This window comes from Mauremys reevesii, linkage group 6 (genome assembly GCF_016161935.1).
Source record: "Mauremys reevesii isolate NIE-2019 linkage group 6, ASM1616193v1, whole genome shotgun sequence".
Taxonomy (NCBI): Eukaryota; Metazoa; Chordata; order Testudines; family Geoemydidae; genus Mauremys; species Mauremys reevesii.
In genome coordinates this window covers 72215368-72241467 of record NC_052628.1, presented here as the reverse complement: position 1 = coordinate 72241467, position 26100 = coordinate 72215368, and the positions used below count along the sequence as shown (strand labels likewise).

The 26100-nt window shown below is 39.1% G+C and overlaps 1 long non-coding RNA gene across 1 annotated transcript; it reads right to left on the bottom strand.

Annotated features, from left to right (window-relative positions):
• Positions 1 to 102: 102 nt before the first annotated feature.
• LOC120407431 lies at positions 103 to 24522 on the bottom strand. The gene is made up of 4 exons (XR_005599961.1): positions 24416 to 24522; positions 4960 to 5211; positions 2693 to 2859; positions 103 to 700 (listed from the first exon to the last, which is right to left on the bottom strand). It is a non-coding gene; the product is annotated as an uncharacterized LOC120407431 (long non-coding RNA).
• Between the last annotated feature and the right edge of the window lie 1578 nt (positions 24523 to 26100).

The following is a 26100-nucleotide window of genomic DNA, read 5'->3' as shown; positions in this document are numbered from 1 at the left end:
AATCTGGAACACTTTTTTTTTCTTTTTTTAGCAAAAAAGTCCTGTTCAAAAAGTCACACAGAAGTTTGGACATGTGAAATAAACAGCTGTCTCTCTGAAGGTTTGAACACAGCAGCTTTTGTGTTATGAGTTGCAAAGCTATGCTGCTGCTTTTACTGTTTAACATAATAATTGTGCTGTGAAAGTTATTTAAATAGTTTTAAGTGTAAGATTATTTTAATAATTAGAATATGTTCTGGAATTTGTAAGCTTCATCTGCTTCTGCTTTACCGTAATTGCTTATTATGAAGTGTGTTCTCCTTTGCTTTTTACATTAGAAATTCAGGTCCTCTGAAGCCCACAACAGTTTGAATTCCAAGCAACATAGCATGAGCCTTGAGCTAAACAGCCAGGCTCTTCAATTCAGGGCTATAATACTCACATACTCAGTTGATCAGACACAGAAGGAGACATGCAACAGACACTAACCAATGGTGTACACTTATGAACTTGCAGCTCCACCCTCAGTGAAAAATGGTTACTAATTTTCTGAAGGCTTGTGTGTTGAAAGAATTTTAACAGAGACTATTATGTGCAGGCATAAAGCTACTACAATGAAGACAAGGTGAGATGCGGAGTGTGCAGGAACCGGGCAGTATCTCTTTCAATCGGCTGTGATCCCTCTTGTGGTGCTCATTGTGTTCTATGTTTTGGAAGCCACCTGAAAATGCAAAGAGCAGCAGTATGTATATAGAAGGCGTTGCATGTTTGTGCATAATTAGCGAACACAAATATTTGGGGCCCCGTGTGCTCTGCAGATTCTTCATATTGTTGATCATTGTGTAAAGAAGAAAAGAAACAGTGTCACTAGAGATCTAGTATCTACACTGAAATAGTGTTGGAAATAGAATATTAAAAGCTGAAGTCATACAGTTGTTACCAATTCACCCAGGCAGTAAGAGCATAAGGGAATATGTCTGTGAACAGCAGGATCTGCTGGTGGGCTCTTTCACCACTCTTAGTAATTTGCACACCATCTGGCTGGCTGGTTATTTTTATATCAGCCTTAAATACATGGGGATGAGGACAGCATGGAATGGAGGTATCTCAAGTATGGGGTTGGTAGGTGGTGACTGGGACATCTGGCATGACAGTAAGAGAGGAGTAAACCAGTGTGAGACAGTTGTTTTTAAATGACAGGAACTAACAAGAGCTAGGTAAAGCAGTTGAGGGGAGTTTAAAAAAGATGCATATAAGTAATCACCATGATATATTTGCTTGTGTGTTGTATCTAATCTTCATTTTTTTTCCAACTATTTACACTGTAAATTCTTTGGGGGGACAAGGACTGTGTTTCCTATATCTTTGTACCCTGTCCAGAACTTTTTAGATGATATTGTGATGTAAGTGATGAATCTGAGATCAGCATGCTATTATGACGATTCACTTCTGACTGACGTTATCTTTTCTTGCATATGCCTTTTCTGGGTTTTGAGTAGAAACAATCTCATCTGAAAATATGAAAAGCCTCTGAGTTTATCAAAATGCTCAGTGATGAATCTTAACATATGAGGATCAGACATTTCTGAGGGCGTTGAGAATGAATTTTAAAAAGGTTCAGATGGCAGAGATTTCTACTTCCAAACTGAGGAGCACAGCTGACAGTTCTAATTTTAAAGTTCTCCACATGCCAGTGACGAATCTTAGCTCTCAACTGCTATTCTTAGGGAATCGGTATGGTGGGGGCGGAGGAACAAGTTTACATGTCTTTTTGTAAAGGAACTTACTGTTGCTGTTTTAGCCAGGCTATAGTTACAGCGGGATGTGCCTTTACAACAACAGGCAGCATTCCAATATATGTGCAGGCATTTGATGCAACTGAGAGAATTGCTTCAACTTAGGAAAAAATACCAATAACAGACTAGGAATTCAATAAATACTCATTTTAAAAATGCACCATTCCTCACAATGGTCTTCTTTAAAGGACGGCCTACTCTATTTTACTGTCTTCAGAAGAATAGTTGGCGGGACTCTAGTATGATACTTTCAGCACGTTTGGAAGGGAGCATGTTTTAGGCCCTAATCCTACAGGCATTACACACATGGTCAACTTCATGCATGAGTCATCCTCTTGATTTCAAAGTTTGAGTCAGTTGGGATAATATTTTTAAAGGTATTTAGGCATTGCTCCACTCAGTGTTACAAGGCCTAAGACCTAGATTCTGAAAGGTATTATGGTGCCTAACTCATTTTGAAATCAATGGGAGTTAGGCAAATAAATACTTAAGTGACTTAGCCATGTAAGTCACTTAGGCCTTGCAATGCCTAAATACTTTAAAAATATGGGTTTAGGAACTTAACTCCCATTGACTTTCAATGACAGTTAGATTCCTAAGTGCCTATAGGCCAGATTATTAAAGGTATTTCTAGGTACCTAAGGATGTAGGTAGATGTCTAGTGGGATAGTTAAGTTCCTAAGTGATTTTGAAAAACCCACTAGACACTTATCTGCTTCTTTTGGTGCCTAAATGCCTTTAAACATTTGACCCTTTTTGCTTGTGTTAATTTGCCTGCCCACAGTCAGTATCATTAGCTATCAGAGGATAATCTCTGCTAAAAGAATCTATCAAACTACCATATGTGTAATTACATCAGGGCTATTGGATGAAGAGAAAGATATTGGAAAGATGAGAGTGAAAAGGTTCTGTTGTACCTCTGCCTCCAGCTTCTGTTCTCTGTGCCTCTATCTGTGGGGAGATCCCCAGGTCAGATCTTCAAGAACTGAGGATCTGGAAATCACTCCCAGAACGTGCCTCCCCTCTCATCAGCTCCTGCACTGAACTGAGTTCTTGTATAGAAGAGACTTTGCCTCTGCGTGACCTAAGATAAAACTGATTTTATTTAGTTTGCTTGGATTCAATCTAAAAGCCTACTCACGTGATCAGATGGGCTCATAAGAGACTGGGATGGAGCAATGCTTGAGGATCCAAGCTGCAAACAATTGCATCATTTCTTAGTTTGAAAAAAAAAGAAATTAATTATTCATATAGACAAAATCTTGTGTATTGTATTTCACAGTGAACCTACCTTTGTGAACAGGGCCAGCTCCAGGCACCAGCGTCCCAAGCAGGTGCTTGGGGCGGCAATCTACAAGGGGTGGCAGTCCATGTGTTTTTACCCCCAAGCAGTGCGCCGAATTGCCGCCACGGAGGGCAGGGGCAGTCCGTGTGCCGTTAGGGCAGCATGCGCATTTCTGCGGTGGCAATTCGGCGGCAGCTTCTGTGTTCAGCTGTCCATGGTGGCGCAGCTTCTGTCTTCCGGCTGAAGATAGAAGCTGCCTCCGAATTGCTGCCACCACGGAAATACGTGTGCCACCCTAACGGCACATGGATTGCCCTCGCCATCCGCGGCGGCAATTCAGCGCGCTGCTTGGGGTGGCAAAAACAGTACAGCCAGCCCTGTTTGTGAATCCACATTGTATCATTCTACAGTATTAAAAATAGTTTTTAAATATAAAATTACTGAATATTTTCTCTTCTGGTCAACTCCAAGACTGCTCTGGTGATGGGGATCACCTTTAGAAATTTTTCTTGAGTGATGCAGTGTGGGAGTTAATATTGCTGTTGGTTGGTCTGACTTGGTTGCCTTTTAAAAGTTCTTTGCTCCACAGCTAAGTAATTAATAGAATATGCCCTCAGAGCTTGTAGATCTCCTACCCATCTCATCATCTTTTCAACAGTCAAAGACAGAAAGTAAAATCAAATTGGTTGTACAAATCATATATTTAATTTAATTTTGGCCATTTAACCCAATTAAAAAATTGGAGGTTCTCCTATTACTAGTTAAATACAGTAAAGTAGAAAATATTGCACCATTTTTCATCAGTTAGCAAAAAAATGGCTAAATATAAAGAAATGTATCCAATTAAATAATTCTTCTAGGCTAGAACACATTAGAGGTGAACAATATTTTTCTCTTTTAGAAAGCAGGTATTTATCATATTAAATAGGAATGAAACATTTATGATCCTTCATAATAACAAAATAATAATATATTTTGTGAATTGCATAGTTCTGAATTACCCTGGAAGGGTGATCGGTAAATACTTTTCAATCTCACCATGTCAGAATGCAGAAAAAAATCCTAAATCAAATTGTTTTGTCAGAATTCACCTAGGAGGTAAGATCAAACCTCCATCAAATCAGCATGAAGGAGTTAGAAGAGATGGAAGAATGGCAGAAAGGCTTTGAAAGTCAACAGAACAAAACGGGCCGTGTTTTCTTATAATGAAACATGGTATTAAAAAAAGAAGCTATTAGCTAATCCGTGGAATTTATTAATAGCCAAATTTGAAGATAATGTGATGTTTGGAGACAATGGGTTTGATACATCCCAAATCAGAAGATATTTCCACTGTCATCTTATCACTAGGATTATTCTGGGGAGGCCAGCTTTTGTTTCTACCAATGCTCCATTGTGCTATGTTTCCATTATGGGAACCCTAGATTTTCTGAAGTGCAAGTTACAGCTGCCTTGTTGGAGATGTAAACTTTCCCTGCAAAAATTTCTGCTTTGGACGACCTTATGCCTTGGTTTAAAATGGCAGCTAATGGTTTGCTCTATCAGTGCCTTAGCAGGACACTGTAAATACTACATCTCCTTGACCATCAACATGAGACATAGTATGTTCTTCCATATACCACCTTCATAAATCACCTTGGTATACAGATGACCTCTGACAGATTATACAGGAAACAGAATTTAGATTGTTGTGGCATACAGAATTTTTGAAATCTTGTACCATATCTGAGACTGGGAAACAGAAACGTTTCTTTTCCTCAACCACAATGTGCACACAGCTCCAGCTAAAAAAATCCTTTCCTGGATATATAAGAGCTTGGTGCCTCTGGGCTGCATGCAGTTGAAAACAGAATTAAATATTTCTTGAATATTTGAAGCTTTAGAAGCTGAGATCCTTACCAATTTTTTGCTATATGTAATCTGCTATTGGTGAGTTAGTGAAAAGGTGTTCATTTAATATAGTCCATTGATTTCCTCGACCCTTTTCAATCTCATCTGAAATATGGAGCCTGCACTGGTTTCCATGGGTTTTGATCAGTAGTCAGGTGATTTATTTAGATCTTTCAACAGTTTTGGTAAAAATGACCATGAGGATTTGTGACTTGCTGGAGTAGATTAGATTGCCCATGGCTGCTTCCATTGACAAACAGCCTGCAATGATACAATTAAAAGATGTACAACATTCACTCTACTCCTTTTATGATACATCTAGCTTTGGCATTTACTGGTTTTGGAGGGCTCAGCCATTAATAGTCTCTTAACACATTGATTTTTATAGACCTTTCTCTAACTGGAAAAACACACCCATAACAAAAATAGGATTTTTAAATTCATAGTATAGATTTTTTTGGGAAGAGTTTAAGAACACTGCGTTACAGATAAATGTTGAAGCTATTGATAAATCAATATCATCCTCCTAGGTATTAAAATTGCCTGTAAAAGTCATGATTAATATATATTTGCAGTAGGCATGAAAAAATGAAGAATACTTGTATCCCCCCAAAAGCTTTTCAATTCCAGTGAGTTCACTCATCTACTTTAGATTCCCAAAGGGAAAAGGTAAAAACTTTTTTTTAAAATGTCTTTAAATGCATTTTATAAGGAAGAAATAACTGTTCCCAAATGTAGGTAAAAGCCATATTTTTATCAAAAAATTCTGCTGACAATGTCAATGATGAAAGTAGAGTTTGATATAGTTTTTCTAGTGAATTAAACAATAGAAGTTAAGAGAAAAATGTAGTTTTGTATAGACCTTAATTCTGCATTGGGATATGCTACTAAAGTCCTCTATACCCATGCCTGGACCCACTGAAGTTAATGAGTTAAACCAATGCCTAAGTCCATGCTAGGAGATCCTGGTGAAGAACTGGGGCTATAATCTACAGTGCTGGTGTATTTTATTACCATAGTGCTTAAAACCCACCGAAATCAAGTGTAAAATTCACATTTTTATTCAGCACTTGCTGTGTTTATTAATAGCTTTATTCGGTCTTTCGCAATTTGTTCTCAATATTTCATAATGAAAAGATAAATCTAGACTAGCTTGTAGCCTTTTGCTGCAGTGTAATTACAGTAGTTCTTTTAAAACATCTATAGTTCTAAGTATTGTATCCTCTTCTATAATAATATATTATCATTACAGTTTGTGATATTACACTATAAAATGCAGGGGTATAAAAGGTGATATAGTTGAACCAATATATTGTAAAATTATAAATTGCAGTATTAGGCATTAGCATTTTTACTATTCCCTTCATTGCTACGTCATGCAATACTGCATAAACTTTGTTCACATATAAGAACATGCTAGGGATAAGCCTGACGTTCAAGCATTTATTTTAAGAGAGCATGAATGTTGCTTAGAACTTCAGATGGATGCTCATTTACTGTAGAAACTACAAATCAATACAAATAAATAGCCAACCCAATCCAACCAAATTAAATCGCAACAAATCCTCCAATTCTGCTCCTCTTGTAATTTAATGGGAATTTTACCACTTACTTCAGTGGCAGTTGGATTCATGACACTTTGTCATCATAAAGCAGGGGTTCTTAGATATCATAATGTGCATCACATATTAATAGAGAGGTTGTTTGAATTGTTTTTGTATAACATCTCTGCGGCAATGATAGGACCTGCTTTTGTAATAAAACAGTATTTAGAAAGCATGTGCATTTTAGCTGTCATTAAAGCAGACCTTAAAAGTTCATTGTAGTCAACGAAAAACTCATGTTGACTTCAATGGGCTTTGGATCAACTTCTTAGTGCACTTTAGGAGCTAGATAGGGGGAGGAGTCAGTGCATGTGACTAGGCAGCTATTCACTGATGATTACTCATCTGCAGACCACAGTTTGAGGAAAAAAGTGTGGTATGTATCAAGTTCTATTGAACTACACTTACTCACTGAATGACCACAAACAAAGCAATAGTGAAACAAGAAATTTCCACTCATAAGCCTCTGCTGTTCCAGCAATATTTGATTTTTTTTAAAAGAAGTAGCAGAATAATAGGTTAGTCCTATCAAAACCCTTTATTAACATTAATTGTAATTCAAGGATGCTGCTTCAGTGACTGGAATAAAGACCTATTGTGCTTCACTTAAAAGGGGGGAATGAACTGGTCCATTTAAAGGCATATACAAAGATTTGTAAATGTTTTTCAACTCTGCTGTACGGTGAAGTAAAACACACTACATCACCACAGTATGGTACTTGCTTCAAAATACATTGTGCATTTTTAGGGCTTTTTATTATAAAATTGTCTCTGACAGCGGACTCTGTATTCTGGCTCTCAGCATTAAACTATTCATAATCACTTTTGTAACAACATTTCATCATATTAAAATGCAAATCTTAATGGGACGTTATTATAGAAATGAAATGTATATCTATGTATACACATCCATGCATCCAGAGATAAAATGACAGATACACAATAATACTTAAGCTCTTATATCTGCATTTTTCATCTGCACTGGTACATTTCAAAACACTTTACAAAAGGTGGACAAATATCAATATTCCCTTTTTTACAGACAGGGAAATCAAAGCATAGAGATTAAATAACTTGCCAAAGGTCAGTGTCAAAACCACAACTAGAGCCCATGACTGAAATTTCCAAAGTGTTTATACATATCTCCTATTAATTTCAGTGGAAGATATATGTTTAAATCCCTACACTGCTTTGAAAATCGCAACCCATGTGTCCTAACTCTCAATATGGTGTCCTACGCACCAGACTGTGCTGCCTCCTAGATGCATTAGAGACAGCTCCTAAAAATGTGATTTATAACAGAAAAGGAGGATCAGAACTTGAAAAATCAAACCTACTATTCAATGTCTTTACTTAAGTCTACGAAATTGATGAAATGCCCTATTACTTTAACTCTCCATTAGCTTTACTTTTTGATTGTTTTTACTGCATTGTTAACTCAAGACATAACTCAAGTCTTGTCCCTAACCTGGCTTCTACACAAGAAATCTCTAGTGTGAGTTGTGAGGTTTTGAACTTGAGCTAGTTGATCAGTGTGTGTGTGTGTGTGTTGAAGCTTAAGTGCTGTTGAAGTTGGAGCTAGTAATGCAGTGGGGCACTGCTACTCTGTGCTGCTTATCCAAACACTCTGTGCTGCTCAAGTGTTCTTTCACAGTATGGCTGCTCACACTCAAGCGAGGCCAGCTTGAGAGGAGTTAATTCCAGTGTAGATAACTCAAGCTAATGTTGAAGTGAAGGCAAACCCCATGAGATGGCCACTATAGACCAAACACAAAACCCACCATTATGTCAGATGTATAAATGTGGTTGTGAGGAATGTGATGAGAATTGTTGGTCCCCACATAGTCTTCCGTATTCATGAATCATAATGTTAGGGTTTTTTCCACTAGCAGTTTTAGATATAATTAAGATTGATATATGTACCTTAAAGACCACAGTTAAAAATGGCTTGTGAAGTTGCTAGTGTGACAGAGTATGCTAACGAGTGTGTTAAACCTTACTTTAAGAGAATATGTGGTGATCTTAGTATGCCTCTTGAGCTATAGAGTTACCGCCTGGGTTTGGAGGAGTGGGGACAGAGTTCTCCCAGACTTCCTTTTACAGAAGAAATGATCCTACTGACTATACACAATGGTCCATATTAAACTGTGGAAAACATTGGCAGAAGGCCAAGCCTTCAAGTGGTCTGATCTGGGAACCTGGAAATACAGCATTGCCCCTAAGGCTTCAGTCTTTGAGTAAGGAAGAGAAGAGCTCTGAGATCCCAGTTTAGTGCAATCCCGAGAAATTGACAGTGTAACATTCTTGCTGTGTGATGCCTGCTTTATATACATTTCTTTGTATTTTCTTTTCAGTTATCTTTATTTTTTATCACTAAAATGGTGGCACTTACAATCTTGCCAATTTCCTTACATAAGTGAATAAGATTTGCAGTCAGCTAAACTCAACTTTTGCCATATTCAAAATGTTCCCAGAAATATATGGGAATGCGAGAGAATACAGCAAATGCTAAGGTAAGTTTACCTATCTTAAATTGATATTTCTCATTACTATCACTCTATACTGTTGTATTCATTAACTTTATTTTTGTAGACCCTTGTGAATAAGTAAAAGCCCGATCCGAAGCCCATTGAAATTAATGAGTCTTTTATTGACTTGAGTGATGTTTGGATTCGTCTGTTAGTCTCTCAGTCAGATTTTCTAATGAACTCAAGACCCATTTATGCTGTGCATGTAGTGTAATGGGGCAATAACCTGGCCACTAATATCCAGCAGAGAATTCTAGTGAGGTAGAGGAACTCTCTCCAGGGTATAAGTGGGTCACCTGTGGGTCTCTGCCTTTGATACCAGTATAAGGGAATAGAGAGTGGTCTGCTCCCCTATGCTTGTTCTCCACTGGTCTACAGTGAATTAAAAACCCTACGTTAGTTTTGGAACTTTGGAACGATTAGCAGGAACTGGCTAATTGGGGCTGGCCTTGAAAATCAGGCAAGCCTAACCAGCTATCAGATGTTATTTTACTACTCACTTGTGCTGAACAGAGCTTTGGCACAGGAGAGAATTTTGTTCACTGTGTCTCCCCTAATGTGATTTTACCCCCTTCTGTGTGTGGGTTTTGCATGTGTGAGCAGTAGATTTGGCACTTAAACACCCACCTGACACTTTTCTCCAGACCAATTGGACATACAGTCTGTCACACATCAGTTGTCTATGGCTACCAGGGACTATTTCTGGCAGCTGGGAATCAGTCAAGTGCAGCAGTCCTTGACCCTACATCCCTTATGCCAGAGGAATGGCTATGCCTGCCCTCAGCCTCCTCTGAATTTCTCCATTCCAGGGAACCCTCAAGCAGAGGGATCACTGGCTTTATGACTGCTTTGTCCCAGGTGACCGGCACAAAGCAGCTGCAACAGGCATTAGGATCTGGCTCTGCACTGAGCCAGTGGTATCTACCCTATGGAAAAGCATTATAGAATTGTGTTTTGAACTATCCCATAAAACTTAAGACAGCAAGGATATGACGAAGGTTAAAAAAAAAAAAAAAAAGAAACCCAGAGAGAGCCTAAGATTTTCTGTTAAAATTATATCCATTTTTAGAGTAATTTTGCTAAAGTCATCTTAGATTTCTATAGATTTCTATTGGTTTCATCTTTATCAAATTCTATGGCACTTCTCTATGGGGATTAAAATAACTTTTAATCACACATCTCAATCACAACATTTTTATTGTTTTTTCAAAACATAACTGATAGAATGTACGTTGGCTGCTGCACTGCTTTGTTTTTCACTTGTCATAATTTATTATATGTATAACTTACTCTTAATGCCGTGCTGCTCTTTTAGGTGTACTACTGCTGTAAATATTGCAAATTATGATGATATCTTGCAATGAAAAAGGGACTAGCTAATGATGAACCTGAACAAACCATGTCAAAGCTCATTGCCTGTAGGTAAGAGAATTCAAATCTGTCACTGGATGTGTTTTGTCCATTTTGTAAATACCACCTTCATATTATCCATATTATAATTACTTTTTAAATTTAGGAATAATTGTTCTTTATATTTCACTGATAGATTCTTTGGAGGCTGCTTTTTACTGACATTCAGAATCTGGCATTCAAACAGCAAATTCGTACTACAGCATAAAGCTATTTTACTGCTCTGCATCATGAGATGGAAAGTGAAAAATAGCTGATCATCTGGATAGGCTTTGAGTATCCACTAAGGGGAAAAATGTAATCACTGTAGGGTACCTATGTGAGAGACTTTTGTCAGACAATATATGCTTTGGTAATGGAAATACTAGAGAAAACTGACAATCTACTCAACAGTTAGCTTTGCTTTTGAACTAATAATTCTGAACAGTCTGTACAGACTGAAAACTGCATGTCCCAATACTGTGCGTGTACAGTGTCATCATGGCATTAGGCTTCCCTACTATTTTTTTAACCTCATATTTTCACACGGCAAGTGATCCATATGATTTTGGGTCAAGTCAACCTGAAGCAAAACATTTCTATTTGCTTAAATGAACCCTAAACATTTTGTTTTGAGTTAGATTGACATTAATCTCTGTTTGCCTGAGCTGTCACAGTGCCTCATAGAAGTTATGGTTACATCAGACCCTATTATTCCCAAGGGTCAAGCTTCTTAGCTGGACTACATGTCCCATAGTACACTGTGGTCTCCCCTTGTTGAACCAATATAGGGGGAATCTCATGATCATTATTCATCATGGAAGATGTAGTCCAACCTGGAAGCCCATCCCTTACTGGAGGATAGGTACATGGGAGTTGTAATTCAGGTGCTTCATGAGGCACCATGGCAACTCAGGGGGGGGCACAGATTAATGTCAAACTAAGCCAAAATGAAATGTTTCGGTTTAGTTCAACAAACCACAATAACATTTTTAAATTAATTAATGTTGAAGTATTTTATTTCACTCAAAAATATATCAACATTTATAAACTTTCCACTCCATGAAAAAAATGTTGATATTTTAACTTTTATCCCAGTTTGAGACAAAAACCAATTTTGAAATATCAGAATTTCCCATGAGATGGAAATTCCAATTTTCAACCACCTCTACTGGTACATCAAGGATTTCCCCCTCTACAAGTCAAAAGATTATTTCACAGAAACAATATAGTGAAAAAAAGATTTAGCCCTCCCCTCGGGAAGTGATGTAAAGTGCAAGCTGGGAGAATGAGTTCTGGCTGACATCTTGTTCTCCCTTTTTTTCCCCAGGAGTCCAGCAATTATCTGAACCCCCCCCACCTTCTATTATTTCCCCCATCCCTCTCTCCAAAGAGTTCTACAGCAATATGGCATGTCTTTTCAGGCAATTTTGGCATGAGGGGGACTGGTAATTATTTAAAATCCACTTAGAAAATAAGAAGAATCTAAGGAGTCCTTCCTCCTATATGCAGTCCCTCTTTACAAATACATACAAAGACCCTGCCCCAGAGAGCTTGCAATCTAACTATGGGGTTTTTCTAAAGCCTAATACCATGCATATTACAGTTAATATGAATTTTGGCATGGACTGCAATGAGAGCAGGGTTAGGTCATTGATGAGCACTTTTGAAAATGTCACCTTAACTGTCTACAATTGCAGTTGCTCCAATTCCAGCAATTAACTACCAATCACCAATGTAGCTGACCCAGTGCAAACTGAAAGTGTAGACCCTTTGATTTGATTAATAGATTCATAGACTCTAGGACTGGAAGGGACCTCCAGAGGTCATCTAGTCCAGTCCCCTGCCCTCAGAGCAGGACCAAATACTGTCTAGACCATCCCTGATAGACATTTATCTAACCTACTCTTAAATATCTCCAAAGATGGAGATTCCACAACCTCCCTAGGCAATTTATTCCAGTGTTTAACCACCCTGACAGTTAGGAACTTTTTCCTAATGTCCAATCTAAATCTCCCTTGCTGCAGTTTAAGCCCATTGCTTCTTGTTCTATCATTAGAGGCTAAGGTGAACAAGTTTTCTCCCTCCTCCTGATGACACCCTTTTAGATACCTGAAAACTGCTATCATGTCCCCTCTCAGTCTTCTCTTTTCCAAACTAAACAAACCCAGTTCTTTCAGCCTTCCTTCATAGGTCATGTTCTCAAGACCTTTAATCATTCTTGTTGCTCTTCTCTGGACCCTCTCCAATTTCTCCACATCTTTCTTGAAATGCGGTGCCCAGAACTGGACACAATACTCCAGTTGAGGCCTAACCAGTGCAGAGTAGAGCGGAAGAATGACTTCTCGTGTCTTGCTCACAACACACCTGTTAATGCATCCCAGAATCACGTTTGCTTTTTTTGCAACAGCAATTATTCCTAAATTTAAAAAGTAATTATAATATGGATAATATGAAGGTGGTATTTACAAAATGGACAAAACAAATCCAGTGACAGATTTGCATTCTCTTACCTACAGGCAATGAGCTTTGACATGGTTGCTGTTGCATTGCAACAGCATCACACTGTCGACTCATTTAGCTTGTGGTCCACTATAACCCCTAGATCCCTTTCTGCCGTACTCCTTCCTAGACAGTCTCTTCCCATTCTGTATGTGTGAAACTGATTGTTCCTTCCTAAGTGGAGCACTTTGCATTTGTCTTTATTAAACTTCATCCGGTTTACCTCAGACCATTTCTCCAATTTGTCCAGATCATTTTGAATTATGACCCTGTCCTCCAAAGCAGTTGCAATCCCTCCCAGTTTGGTATCATCTGCAAACTTAATAAGCGTACTTTCTATGCCAACATCTAAGTCGTTGATGAAGATATTGAACAGAGCCGGTCCCAAAACAGACCCCTGTGGAACCCCACTTGTTATACCTTTCCAGCAGGATTGGGAACTATTAATAACTACTCTCTGAGTACGGTTATCCAGCCAGTTATGCACCCACCTTATAGTAGCCCCATCTAAGTTGTATTTGCTTAGTTTATTGATAAGAATATCATGCGAGACCGTATCAAATGCCTTACTAAAGTCTAGGTATACCACATCCACCACTTCTCCCTTATCCACAAGACTCGTTATCCTATCAAAGAAAGCTATCAGATTGGTTTGACATGATTTATTCTTTACAAATCCATGCTGGCTATTCCCTATCACCTTACCACCTTCCAAGTGTTTGCAGATGATTTCCTTAATTACTTGCTCCATTATCTTCCCTGGCACAGAAGTTAAACTAACTAGTCTGTAGTTTCCTGGGTTGTTTTTATTTCCCTTTTTATAGATGGGAACTATATTTGCCCTTTTCCAGTCTTCTGGAATCTCTCCCATCTCCTATGATTTTCCAAAGATAATAGCTAGAGGCTCAGATACCTCCTCTATTAGCTCCTTGAGTATTTTAGGATGCATTTCATCAGGCCCTGGTGACTTGCAGGCATCTAACTTTTCTAAGTGATTTTTTACTTGTTCGTTTTTTTATTTTATCTTCTAAACCTACCCCCTTCCCATAAGCATTCACTATGTTAGGCATTCCTTCAGACTTCTCAGTGAAGACCAAAACAAAGAAGTCATTAAGCATCTCTGCCATTTCCAAGTTTCCTGTTACTGTTTCTCCCTCCTCACTGAGCAGTGGGCCTATCCTGTCCTTGGTCTTCCTCTTGCTTCTAATGCTGATGATGCTTAAGGCCTCTTGGAAACTTGACCCTCAACCCCCCTATCTGTCACAGTTTCTTAGAGATCCTCCACCATCAGGCACTAAATACTTTCATGTGACCAAACTTTCTTCCTACCAGCCTTCTTTGCTGCATTTCTGGGTAGATTAGAAGCTGTTCTGCTCCAACCAATAACTATTCTTCCTGGGGAAGCTCTCCTCCTTCATGGTATCTTGTTTTCTGCGGACAATATGCTACTAATAAATAATAGTGCTTTTCATTTGTAGCTCTGAGTATCATTGTCCCACAGGCCTGAATCCCCACTTTCAGCCCCATATATTATAGAAACAGCCTGATTCTCTCTTGCTCTATTCTGGCAGCAGCACAAGTGAAGTGGCACAGCCTAGCACATCCCATATACCATGGAATGCACAAGTATTAGCTGAGTGTTGGGCAGGGGCTCAGGAGAGAGAGTGTGAAAGTGCTGTGCCCAACAATGAGATTTTGTGTAAGGTAAGTGGTTCTGAAAGAAGGATGGATCTACCTGACATTCCAGGAGAGAGCTTTTGGCAGTTAATGGATTTGGCAAGCAAGAACAGAGGCCACGGTGGGCCTCTCTTTTCTCCTGGGAGAAGATTTGGGCAGCAGTCATGTTCGTAATGAAACTTTTATGTATCTTAATGCTCTGTCTGCAATGAGAATTGACCATTTGTTTACCATCTTTCTAGATTAAATATATTTAAGTGTGGTGCTCTAGAAAGGGACTAACTGTGCTTCAAATCTCACCATCTGCAGGACAAAAGAAAGCTTTGATTTCCGGGAGTTTCTGATGACTCAGGTTGGGTTTTCATTTTTTTAACCAAACCAGTTTGCTCATCCTTAGTTATCTATTTTGAAATATGTTTTCCTATCGGAGATATGGAGTTAGGAGGCTCAACCTTAAGGGAAACTAACCTAAAACACTGTAAATACAGCTATTTTCTCTCCAGACATCAGTCTTGGAGTGAAGAGGAAAATGTTTCATGGTCTCGGCTCTGCTTTTTTATTTCTCTTAGCTCATGTTTTCATGTGATGCTTGTAAAATTGAGTAAATCCATGTATTATACCATAAGTTAAAGAATTAAAATCAAAACAAAAGCTTTCCTTTAGGACTCAGTTCCTGTCTGGAAAGGGCAAGGAATCCATCCTAATTCATTGCTGAAATAATTGAGGCACCACCTACTGTATACATTGTTTAGATAGTTTGGTAAACAGCTGGTGTCATAGCAACAGGAAAAAGAACTATTATTTTATGCCTGGAGTGTGAAGAAAACTGACCAAATGATCTTTCTGACTAAATAAGAAATTAAGCAGTTATCTAAATTCTGCAAAGAAGAAAGGCTTAAAAAAACCCTATTAGATGAGTCACATCACCTGCCATTATCAGATTATATACAGTAACTTGACACAGATTATATACAGTAACTTGACATATACAGTAACTTGACACACCAAGTTGCATTGGTAAAAAGGCAGCCTTTCTAAAATGGATGCCTGCATTACCTTGACTGATTAAAAGGGCTGTCTGGAAGTAAGACAAATGGAAAGTAAAAAAAATTTCTAGAGGACATTAGGTACCCTACAGCACAGAACCATGTTTTAAGATGAGTGCAAGGGAGAAGGTTTTACTTTTATATATCAATGGCCTCACTTCAGTTCCTTTGTGCTGTTAAAAGTGTCATCTTAAGTAATGCTGAAGGGTTCTACAACCAAAAGACATTCAAGATAACAAGGAAACAGCCACAGGCATATTAAAAATGGTTAAAATATGAAATACTTATTTCTATATTTAAAATATATATTCTTACTGTATATGCCACTTGTTTATAAATGTTTTGTATGTAACACTTGGTGGGGAAACAAGAGCACTTTACTAACTCCTACAGTAGCAGAGATTAATAAAATGATTTATAATACATATGTGTAGTGCTGAGAACAAAAAGTTGATGTATTCAATAACTCAGTTAAGGGGAAAGGCTGTACTTGTAATAGAATGAGAAGAGAGCATAAACAAGGCAAAAAATTGATTAGATGGGAGTCAGATGTAGTTCAGAGAGGCTTAATTAAATAAGAATTAGATGTTCATTGTCTAAATTGGATGGTGTTCAGAAAGCTTAAAGAAAAATACAACTGGGCAGGCTGAGACAAGACATCAAATAGGCCTCTAAGTTTCAGTGCAAGAGTACACATTTTGTTATCTTGCGGCAATGTAGATTTTGTACTACTATTCATTCCACAAAGAAAGAATATTGAATGAATATACAGAGATGTAGAGAGGTCTAGTGGTTAGAGTATTCAATTGGAAGCTAGGAACTCCTAAATTCACCGACTCTGTATGGACTTGTGCAAATCATTTTAAATCACTGTATCTCATTTGTGTTTCTGTAAAATGAGCGTAGTAAAACTTACAATAGTTTCCTGCCTCATAACAAAATGTAATATTTGCATAGTGCTTTGAAAATATAAAGTACTATGTAGGCATTCAGTATTGTTATAATGCAGATGTAGATTCAATTTGGATGTTAGTCAATAGCCCGCCTCAGTTTTGTCAGATTCCTCCAACTATCATTTCTTCAATTTAAAGAAGAGGAGCAAGAAACAAAAGTTACACTGCTCTGCCAGCCAGAGTTTGTTCATTTTACTCCTGAATCAGTGCTAAAGCAACCCTGCTGGCCTGAGGGACTTGAAACAGTTTTGATCAGCAATTCACAGACTATGAGGGCGAGCAATAAATACTATGCACCATTTTAAATCTGGGACTTTCATGAATTTGAACAGTAAATGGAGAAAAAATAATCTTAGAATGAAATCCAGTATTTTCTCAATTTAACATAACTGAGTTGTTGTGCCATTTGTTCTTCTTGAATATGGACAAAGGGATTGCTATAATATTTTCATCAACATGCTACTAAGTGTCTATCACTTTGCTGAGGTCAGGGGAATTACAGCCATGGGAGAAATAGGTATTTTTAGGTCTCATGAAAGTATTGGAAAAAAAAAGTCTTATTAGCATGGTATTCAACAATGCATCAAAAGTTCTGAAAAAGATTAAATTATGTGACATCTGTGCTTCCAGAGCTATCCTCTAGAGGTCTATCACTACCACTCATAACCAGACAACGAGAAGCCTGTTGGTCAACCTGCTAGAGCTAGGAAAGTTTTGACAGACCAGGAAGCAAGTGTTATTTCTGTAGCCTAGGTGCTATCACAGCAAAGGCAAGATCACCTGCTGACCTAAAGAGCTATGGTAGAACCTTAAAAGGCTTGTGGACTTAGAGCACAAATACCCACCCAGGCTTCAGAGGGAAGGTTCTAGAAGTTCCCTGGTTTAATACCAGCAAAATAAGAGGAAAATAGAGGGCAATAGACATCTCCTGCAGTATTTCATCATCATTATTCCCATAACTGTATTAGTCATTGAGGCATCATCCTTGATGAGCAATCAACCAATTGTCTGCACTCATGACGATTGTGTGTCAGTGCTTGAGTCTCCGTGAAGTCGATTCCTCTCCACTTTTTTATGTTGTCAATCTATCTCTTCTTCTGTCTACCTCTTCTTCTCTTCCCCTGTACTGTCCCTTGGAGGATGATCTTGAATAGGCCAGATGATCTTGTTACATGGCCATACCACTTCAGCTTGCACTTCTTCATGGTTGTCAGGAGGTTTTGATATGACTCAGAGCATTGGGTGATGATATTGAAGACCTCTTAATTAGTGGTGTGATCGAAGTAGGAGATGCCCAGGATTTTGCGGCAGTATCTCATCTCTATTACCTGTATTTTCTGTTCAAATTCTGCCATAATGGTCTATGTCTCGCACTCATGCAGAAAAATGGAGATGACCAGTACGTGCAGCAGTTTCAGTTTGGATTTCAGGGAGATGTTCTCGTTCCTCCAAATTGGCTTTAGTTTTGCCACTGTTGCTGCTGTTTGCACAGCTCTTGCCAGAATTTCTGTCTCTGATCCTTCATCAGTGATGATTGCCCCCAAATACTTGAACTGTTTCACTGTCTCCAGCTGTTGTCCACTGACAGTGATATGTGAGCTGATCCCATCATATTTGTTTGCCATCAGCTTGGTTTCTCTGCACTGATTTCCATGCCGTATTTTGTTGAGGTTTCATCCAATCATTTCACAAGGTTGGCAAGTTCATCTTCTTTACCTGCCAGACCGTCAATGTCATCTGAGAACTGAAGATTTGAGATTGTTCGCCCCCCAATGCTGACTGTGCATATGTGATCTTCTAGGGGATCAGTCAGTAGGCACTCCAAGTAGATGTTGAACAGTGTGAACGAAAGAAAGCCGCCTTGCAGGACTCTAACAGTGGTACGAAACCACTCTCCTATTCTGCCACTGACAAGAACTGCACTGCTGGCCTTGGCATACAGTTGTTTAATGGTAAGAATAAGCTTACAACTAACATTGTACATCTTCATAGTTGCCTAGAGAGTTTCATGCCATACTCTGTCAAACGTCTTCTTGAAGTCAACAAAGACGTGATAGATGTCCTGCTAGTGTTGTAAGTACTTCTCACATAGAAAACAAAGGTTGAAAATCTGTTCTGTGCTACTTCTTCCAGCACGAAAGCCAGCCTGTTCTTCAGCGATGTTATTCTCTGCTTGTGGCTTCAATCTGTTCATTATGGCTTTCAACATCACTTTGCTTGGATGGCTAATTAAGCTTATGGTCTGCTAATTTTGACACAATTGCAGGTTGTCTTTCTTTGGCAGAGTGATGATTAGTGACTGCGTCCCCGTGGAGGTGGTTGTGTCCACTGGTCTGCCAGATCTTGTTGCAGATCTTGGTGAGTACACCTATTGCTATTTCTCCTCCTAATTTCATCAGTTTGGCTGGGATGTTGTCAATACCTGTAGCCTTTCCATTCTTGAGTGATTTCACAGCTGTATTGGAAAGTCATTCTCCTCTTTTGAATCTGGGCTGTCTAGGACACTAGATTCTCCAATTATCCTGTGGTTGTATAGATCAGAGCAGTAGTTTGTTCACCTATTGATGATGTCCCTTTCTTCTGTAAGACTGTTCTCTTCTTTGTCTTGAATTGTGTTAGCTTTGGTCCAACTTTCCTTTGTCAGATATTTTACCATCTAGAAGGCTCGTTTGCTATTTTTATTATTGACTTTCTTCAATTTTAGAGCATTGTTTTTTTGATCCATATCTCCTTGGCCACCTTCATTCCTTTCTTGATCTTTCTGCCTATCGCTCTGTATTTATCACCTCCCTCAGTGCTGTTCTTATCTCTCTTGAGTTCTCTTCTAATGCCACATATTTGTAGTAGTTCATTTATGACCCATGGCTTTGTCTTCTTACAATGTTTCCCAAGGATGTCGATTGCTGTCTCAAATATTGCAGTTAGAGGGTGTGAAAATCTAATTTAGATCCTATTGATTCTTTCATCCTCATCAGGGATATGCAATAACATCTGGAATGACCGGTAATTAGGGTTAGGCTCACTTTCTTCATTAATTCTTTACCCGAAGTCTTAATTAATGAGAGGAAGATGAATCAGCATAAACTTATTGAAATTTCTTTAATACTAAAACCCAGCTCTTATGTAGTGATTTTCATCAGTAAATCTCAAAGTGCTTTACAAAGGATGTTAGTATCATCACCCCCATTTTACAGATAGGAAACTGAAGCATAAAGTGATTTGCCTAACATCACCCAGCAGGCTAGTAGCAGAGGTGGGACTAGAACCCAGGACATCTGAGTCACACTTTACTATTCTAGCTACAAGACCATATCACCTCCAAACTCTGCACTTAGCTGTGGTGTTAAAGGTGTTGAAACTTCAATTTTTTAAAGGTATACACTCTGAGAAGCCCCAGGGATAATGTTTCTGCAGTTGCTTAGGGACAATGTCCAATTGTTCTGCTTCAGGGGCACAATAGGTGATCCAAGGGACTATTAAGTGATCCTACTACCAGTACTGCCATGAAGATAAATGCTGCTCAGTATTCTAAAAATAGTACTGCTTTCAGCAAGGGTTGCTTTTTCTGGAAACTTTGTCATATTAAAATTCTCACTTTGACTGTTGTTGATGATGTTTTGGTGAGCCTCTGGTGACATGAGTCATTTTCCTCTTACCTGAAATGCAGAAATCTTTTACTTCCCATATTTGTCCTACAGCTTATTACCATTATAAATCAGAAGTAGCCAAGTGACACCTTGCTGAGGGGACATGACTGTGACATTATTGATATAATCTGGGACCATATAGAACATGGTGGCAACCAAGGTCCTGTAGTGGCACCAAATCTTATGTAAAGGGGGTCATATAAGGTCTCTAAGACCAGGTTATGGGTTGCTGGTTATGATTATGGTGTCTATATGTCTGTATCATTTTGTAGTTGAAGTTATAAATATTGGCTCTGTACTGTCTGTATTTCAAATTTGTGCTGTGTTTCTGGGAAACATCCCAGACAAGTTGGTTTTAGCTCTGCCTAGCCTGCCTGATGGCCCATTAAGGACCATCAGCTACACAATTGACCCATTGAGAGAAGGCAGATACGCCTTGTAACTCAGCAAAGTGCAGGGACTTGCCCATGTGACTCCAGACTCCATTTTGCTGTAATTTTCCACAGTAAGAACAAAGAAGTGTTCTTACACCTGGAAGAGCCTATATAAGGCTGATGCCTCATCTCCATCTTGTCTTCAATCCTGCTTCTTACCTCTGGAGGGACTTTGCTACAAACTGAAGCTCTGCCCAAAGGACTGATGACACATCCCAGTGGGGGATGTTCTCCAGAGACTTGATTTGAACCTGCAGTTTATTCCATCACTGCTACAAGCCTGAGCTAAGAACTTTGCCATTACTGTATGTAATTGATTCCATTTAACCAATTCTAGCTCTCATTTCTACCTTTTTCCTTTTATAAATAAACCTTTAGATTTTAGATTCTAAAGGATTGGCAACAGCGTGATTTGTGGGTAAGATCTGATGTGTATATTGACCTGGGTCTAGGGCTTGATTCTTTGGGATCGAGAGAACCATTTTCTTTTATTGGAGTATTGGTTTTCATAACCATTCATCCCCAGGACGAGTGGGACTGGTGGTGATACTGGGAGACTGGAGTGTCTAAGGAAATTGCTTGTGTGACTTGTGGTTAGCCAGTGGGGTGAAATCAAAGTCCTCTTTGTCTGGCTGGTTTGGTTTGCCTTAGAGGTGGAAAAACCCCAGCCTAGGGCTGTAACTGCCCTGTTTGAGCAATTGGTCCTGAATAGGCACTCTCAGTTGGGTCCCGCCAGAACAGCATCGTCGCAATGACTTCCAGGTCTGATTAATCGAACAGGTTGGGTTGAGTCCTTTGTGCAACTGTCTAAGGTCCCAATCCTGCAAGCTACTCCATGGAGGCAGACCTGCCCTGTGGAGCATCCAGGGATGTCCGTCAGATTTGGCTACACACAAAAAATGCAGGATCAGAGCCTTAATGTTGAGCTGCATCTCTGACAATGTTATTAATTTCTTGTGTCTAAAAGTATGAAATACCAACTTGGACTATAGCTAAATCAGCAGAGGTATCAGCAAAGGGAACATTTAACACATTGACTATTAGAATTTACAAAAGATACAATAAAATAAACATATTAAAATTACAACTATAGGACCCAGTCCTGCACCCCCTTCATTCATATGAAAAGTCCCACTGGCTTCTATGAGACTGTCTATGTGAGTGACAGCTACAGAATGGGGCTCATCAATATAGCAGTATGGTTTAAAAATCAGCAACAGTTCTAAGACTCAAATCATCCAAGCTTTACACATGATAGAAATTAAACATAATTCTGTGACAAGGATTTCAACCTATCACTGCATAGACAAATCAGATATAATCCGCTCATAATCATGGAAATTCGTATAGGCATGATTCATCTGCAAATGAAGCCCATATCAGGTTAATCAAATCACTGCTCTTCCACACAGACCACCTCTGGAATAATTCTTCCCTTATGCTACCTGCCTAATCCTACATGAATGAAAAGGCCAGTTGACAGCAGCACAAAATTTTCAAGCCCACATAAAATAAGAAAAATGTATATCTTCACTACAACAAGCTTTTGTATTTACCTAACATCTCATTTGGGGCATGTAGCCCATTGCAGTCGATGGCAATCTTTTCATTAACTTCACCCTCAGTCTGTACACCTGATGCCCCACTGAAGATAGTGGGACTACTTATGTGATTGAAGTTATGGGCATCGTTAAGTACTTTGAATCTGTTCCTTACCTCACAAGCCACTTGTCGTGTCTCATATTCTCCCCTCCCCACAAGAACATTAATCCTTATTTAACCCACAAAGCTATCCAACATTAATAAAGGAGATAATCTGACTAACATTGGCTGGAAAGCCAGGATGGCCTAGGGACTAGGATGATAACCTTGGGCAAGTCACTCAGTCTCTGTGCCTCATCAATAAAATGGGGATGATAGTACGTTCCTATCTGACAGGGGTTGTGAGAATAAATACATTATAAGGTACTGTGGTACTGAGGTGTGGGGGTACATAAGGACCTGAAATGGATTTCAAAGTGCCTCTAAGAGGTGACCATTCAGTAAGTCTTACAGCCCACTGTTACAGTGAAACTATTCTGGAAGACTTCTATATTACTTACCACAGTGTAAATTTTCCCATAAGTTCCAGCACTAGAAGAGATTTTGATACTTATCCCATTTCTTCTTCTAAAGCCAGGCAGGTGAATGCATTATTATAACAGCCATCATGATCAGTTACACATTTGTGTACCTCCTAAAACAGCTAGCACTCTGTTATATTTTAGACAACAAAACTCTTGGTACAATTTATGGTTGAGGCATCTTCTTTGGATATCACAAATCTTTATTTAAAAATATGAAGTTATAGGCTGAGATGGATTTCATGGATGCAGTTGGCACTTGTAGACTTAGGGTGTTTGTCAGTTAATAAATACATTATTAGGATTTACTGCTGCAAAAACAAAGCAGCAGCTCAACAGAGAGTCTTATTTGATACTCAAACCCCTGTAGCAAAGTACTTGTTACAGTTAGTTAACATATACTTCCTTGGGAACAGGATTGTAAAATTCCAATGAGCCTTTAAGACTGAGGGCATGTCTACACTGGAGCTGGAGGCACAATTTCCAGCTCGGGAAGACATTCTGTGCACTAGCTAGCACACTAAAAATAGTAGTGTAGCCATGTGACAGGGCAGTCTAGCCGCCCAAATAAGAACCTAAGGTTTTGGATGGGATATACATAGGCAGATAGCCCATCCTGCTGCAGCTACTGATATTTTTAGCTATCTAGCATCTTCAAAGCAAGTGCAGGTACAGCTATCCTAGCTGGAAATATGACTCCCAGCTCCAGTATAGATGTACCCTACAGATACTACCTGAAATTTATCTAGCATCCTTGCTGTTAAGATACATGTTATTTTTAAACCCAATATTTATCAATTTTATGGAAAAATTGTACATATAAACAAGAGCTAGTTTCCATTTTCAGTTCTATTCTATGTTATCCCCCCTCCGCCCTGCCTTTTTCCCCAACAGTTGAAGATTTTGCTAACATACTGCTACAAAAGTAACTTAATTTTAAGACCATACATGCCTCTTATGGTGCTCTGTGACATCAGGCTAACCTTTGGTATGAAACAAATGGTTTGTGATGTTAACAGAACCCCAAATTACCTGTTAAACCTTTGGCTCAGATTTTCTCAGTTTGTGTTTTATAAGTTTCAAAGTCACCACAAGATTTTAACAAGGAACCATGTTTTTATTAGCACTGTGTATGAAATATTTTATGTTTCTCTGCATTCTTATACAGTTTTTTGTTATGGTTTGATTTTTTTTGTCAGTGTCTGTTTGCTAGAGAAAAACAGGAGTAAACTGTTTTTATAAGAATTCTAAACTTTAGCTTAAAGTTATAGGACTGAGCCCCCAAACAAACCCTTATTCACTTGGATAGGTCTTCCTTGGGTTACCAGTCCCATTAAAATCAATGGGCCTATGTATATGTGTAACGGTTGGCAGGATCAGGTCACATTTCATATATAGAACTACTAGAAGGTACTATTGCAGATTCTACATCCATCTAGTGCAAGCATAAATAAAATAGATATTGATTTACTGATTTATAAAACATGCCTCTCTCCACCTCTAAGCACGTGTACATGAATTGTAAAACAGCAGTTAAAACAAGCTACTATAATTGGACTCACAAGGACTCAGAGCAAACTCCTCAGGCCAAAAGAACTCAAATGAAGCTGCCAGCCAGACTTCCCCCTCGGATAAAGGCTTAATACATAGGTGGGCTTTGCAATGTTCCCTGAAGGAGAACAATCATGGACTCTGTCCAGCCATTGGAAGAAGCGAGTTCCAGAACCAAGATTCCCCCAACACTCTGATGGGACCTCACAGCTTTAAATCAGGAGACTCTCAGAAAGAGTGTCCAGTTCATTTTGAGTGTCAGGATTTGTGCAGGAGGAGACAGAGTCTTGAAAGTCTTCCTTGTACTAGGGAAATCTGACAAAAGTTTCCCATAATTGTCAATATTGATTTAGTTCCAATGGATTAAGCAACACTGGGCTCCCTTAATACAGCCCATCTTCTAGCTAGCTATCACAACCACGTTAAGCACTGTATCGATTCGACCTTCTGAAAGCTGGTTGAATCAACAATATGCTCTTTGCTTTGGGCAATAGTATCAATAGGCTAGCCACAGCTTAAAGCATCTAAGACTTCACAGAACAAGATCGTGGAGTCACCTGGAAACAATTTGGAAGAAAGTAATGTTTTTGGACCACTGATGTAATATACAAGTTTGTAAAGATCCTTGTTCAGTAAATTGACAGCCACACTGCATAGTTGAACTTCACAAGTGGTCTTCAAAGGAGCTACCCGTATGTTAATCCAAAAGCGTCTCCATTTTCAACAAAGCTGTCAAATACATTGGCAAAGTCAATGTACTCTTAAATGCACCAGTTACATGAAATAATAGCATTTTTGAGCCAGGGAGCCCTGCTTTATGACCTCAAAATATAGGTGTTCAATCTAATTGTGTCAATGGATAACTGCAAGTTACTTGGGGGAGAGGGGAAGTTTGTGCCCCCCTTAATCTGAATATGCACAGAAGGAGGTTCTCCAATCCAGCCCCCACACAGATCCAGTGGACAAAGGGAGTGCAGAAAGGATGAGATAGGTGGAGGAAGTGATGAAACAGAGAAACGTACATCATCTTCCCCACCCCCTGCCCCAGACTCTTGGAGCTCTGTCTACAAAGTAATACAGTCCCTTTCGCACATAGGTTCTTGGAGCTGGCAAGGACAAGGAGAATCTTTGCTAACGTGGCTCTAATGGAGTGGTGTGAGGTGCCCCACAGATAAAGGCCTTTACGCGAAGAGAAGCACAAGGCTTCCATAGGTTGCCCTGCTTTCACGAGGCTCCATCATGTTGGGGGGGAGGACAGGCCCCCAACTCATTTCTATGGTAGACAACTCACTCACCCCAAGAGGACCACTTGGAGAACTGATTTTTCAAAGAGTTTTCTACTCGTTCTGTGGATTTTAGGGCCTGATCCAAAGACTGCTGAAATCAATAGCAATTTTTTTCACTCACCTCATGGGGCCTTTGATCAGGCTATTAATGAATTAATGAGTGAACAGGGTGGCACTGCACCTGGAGGACATTTTATTGCTCTAAGTAAAGCTTTCAGTTGAACTGATGGTAAAATTATATATAGCCCCTCCTCCAAAGCATGGCTCAATCCTCCTTTCTGGTGCTTGCTAATCAGAGTGGTTTCTTCCTTCTCCTCCCCTAGGTTGAGTTCTGGATTCTTTATTTTAGCACCCAATGCCTTGAGCCAAGATGACTCCTCTGTGCCTGGGTCAGAAGGGATGTGACTCCT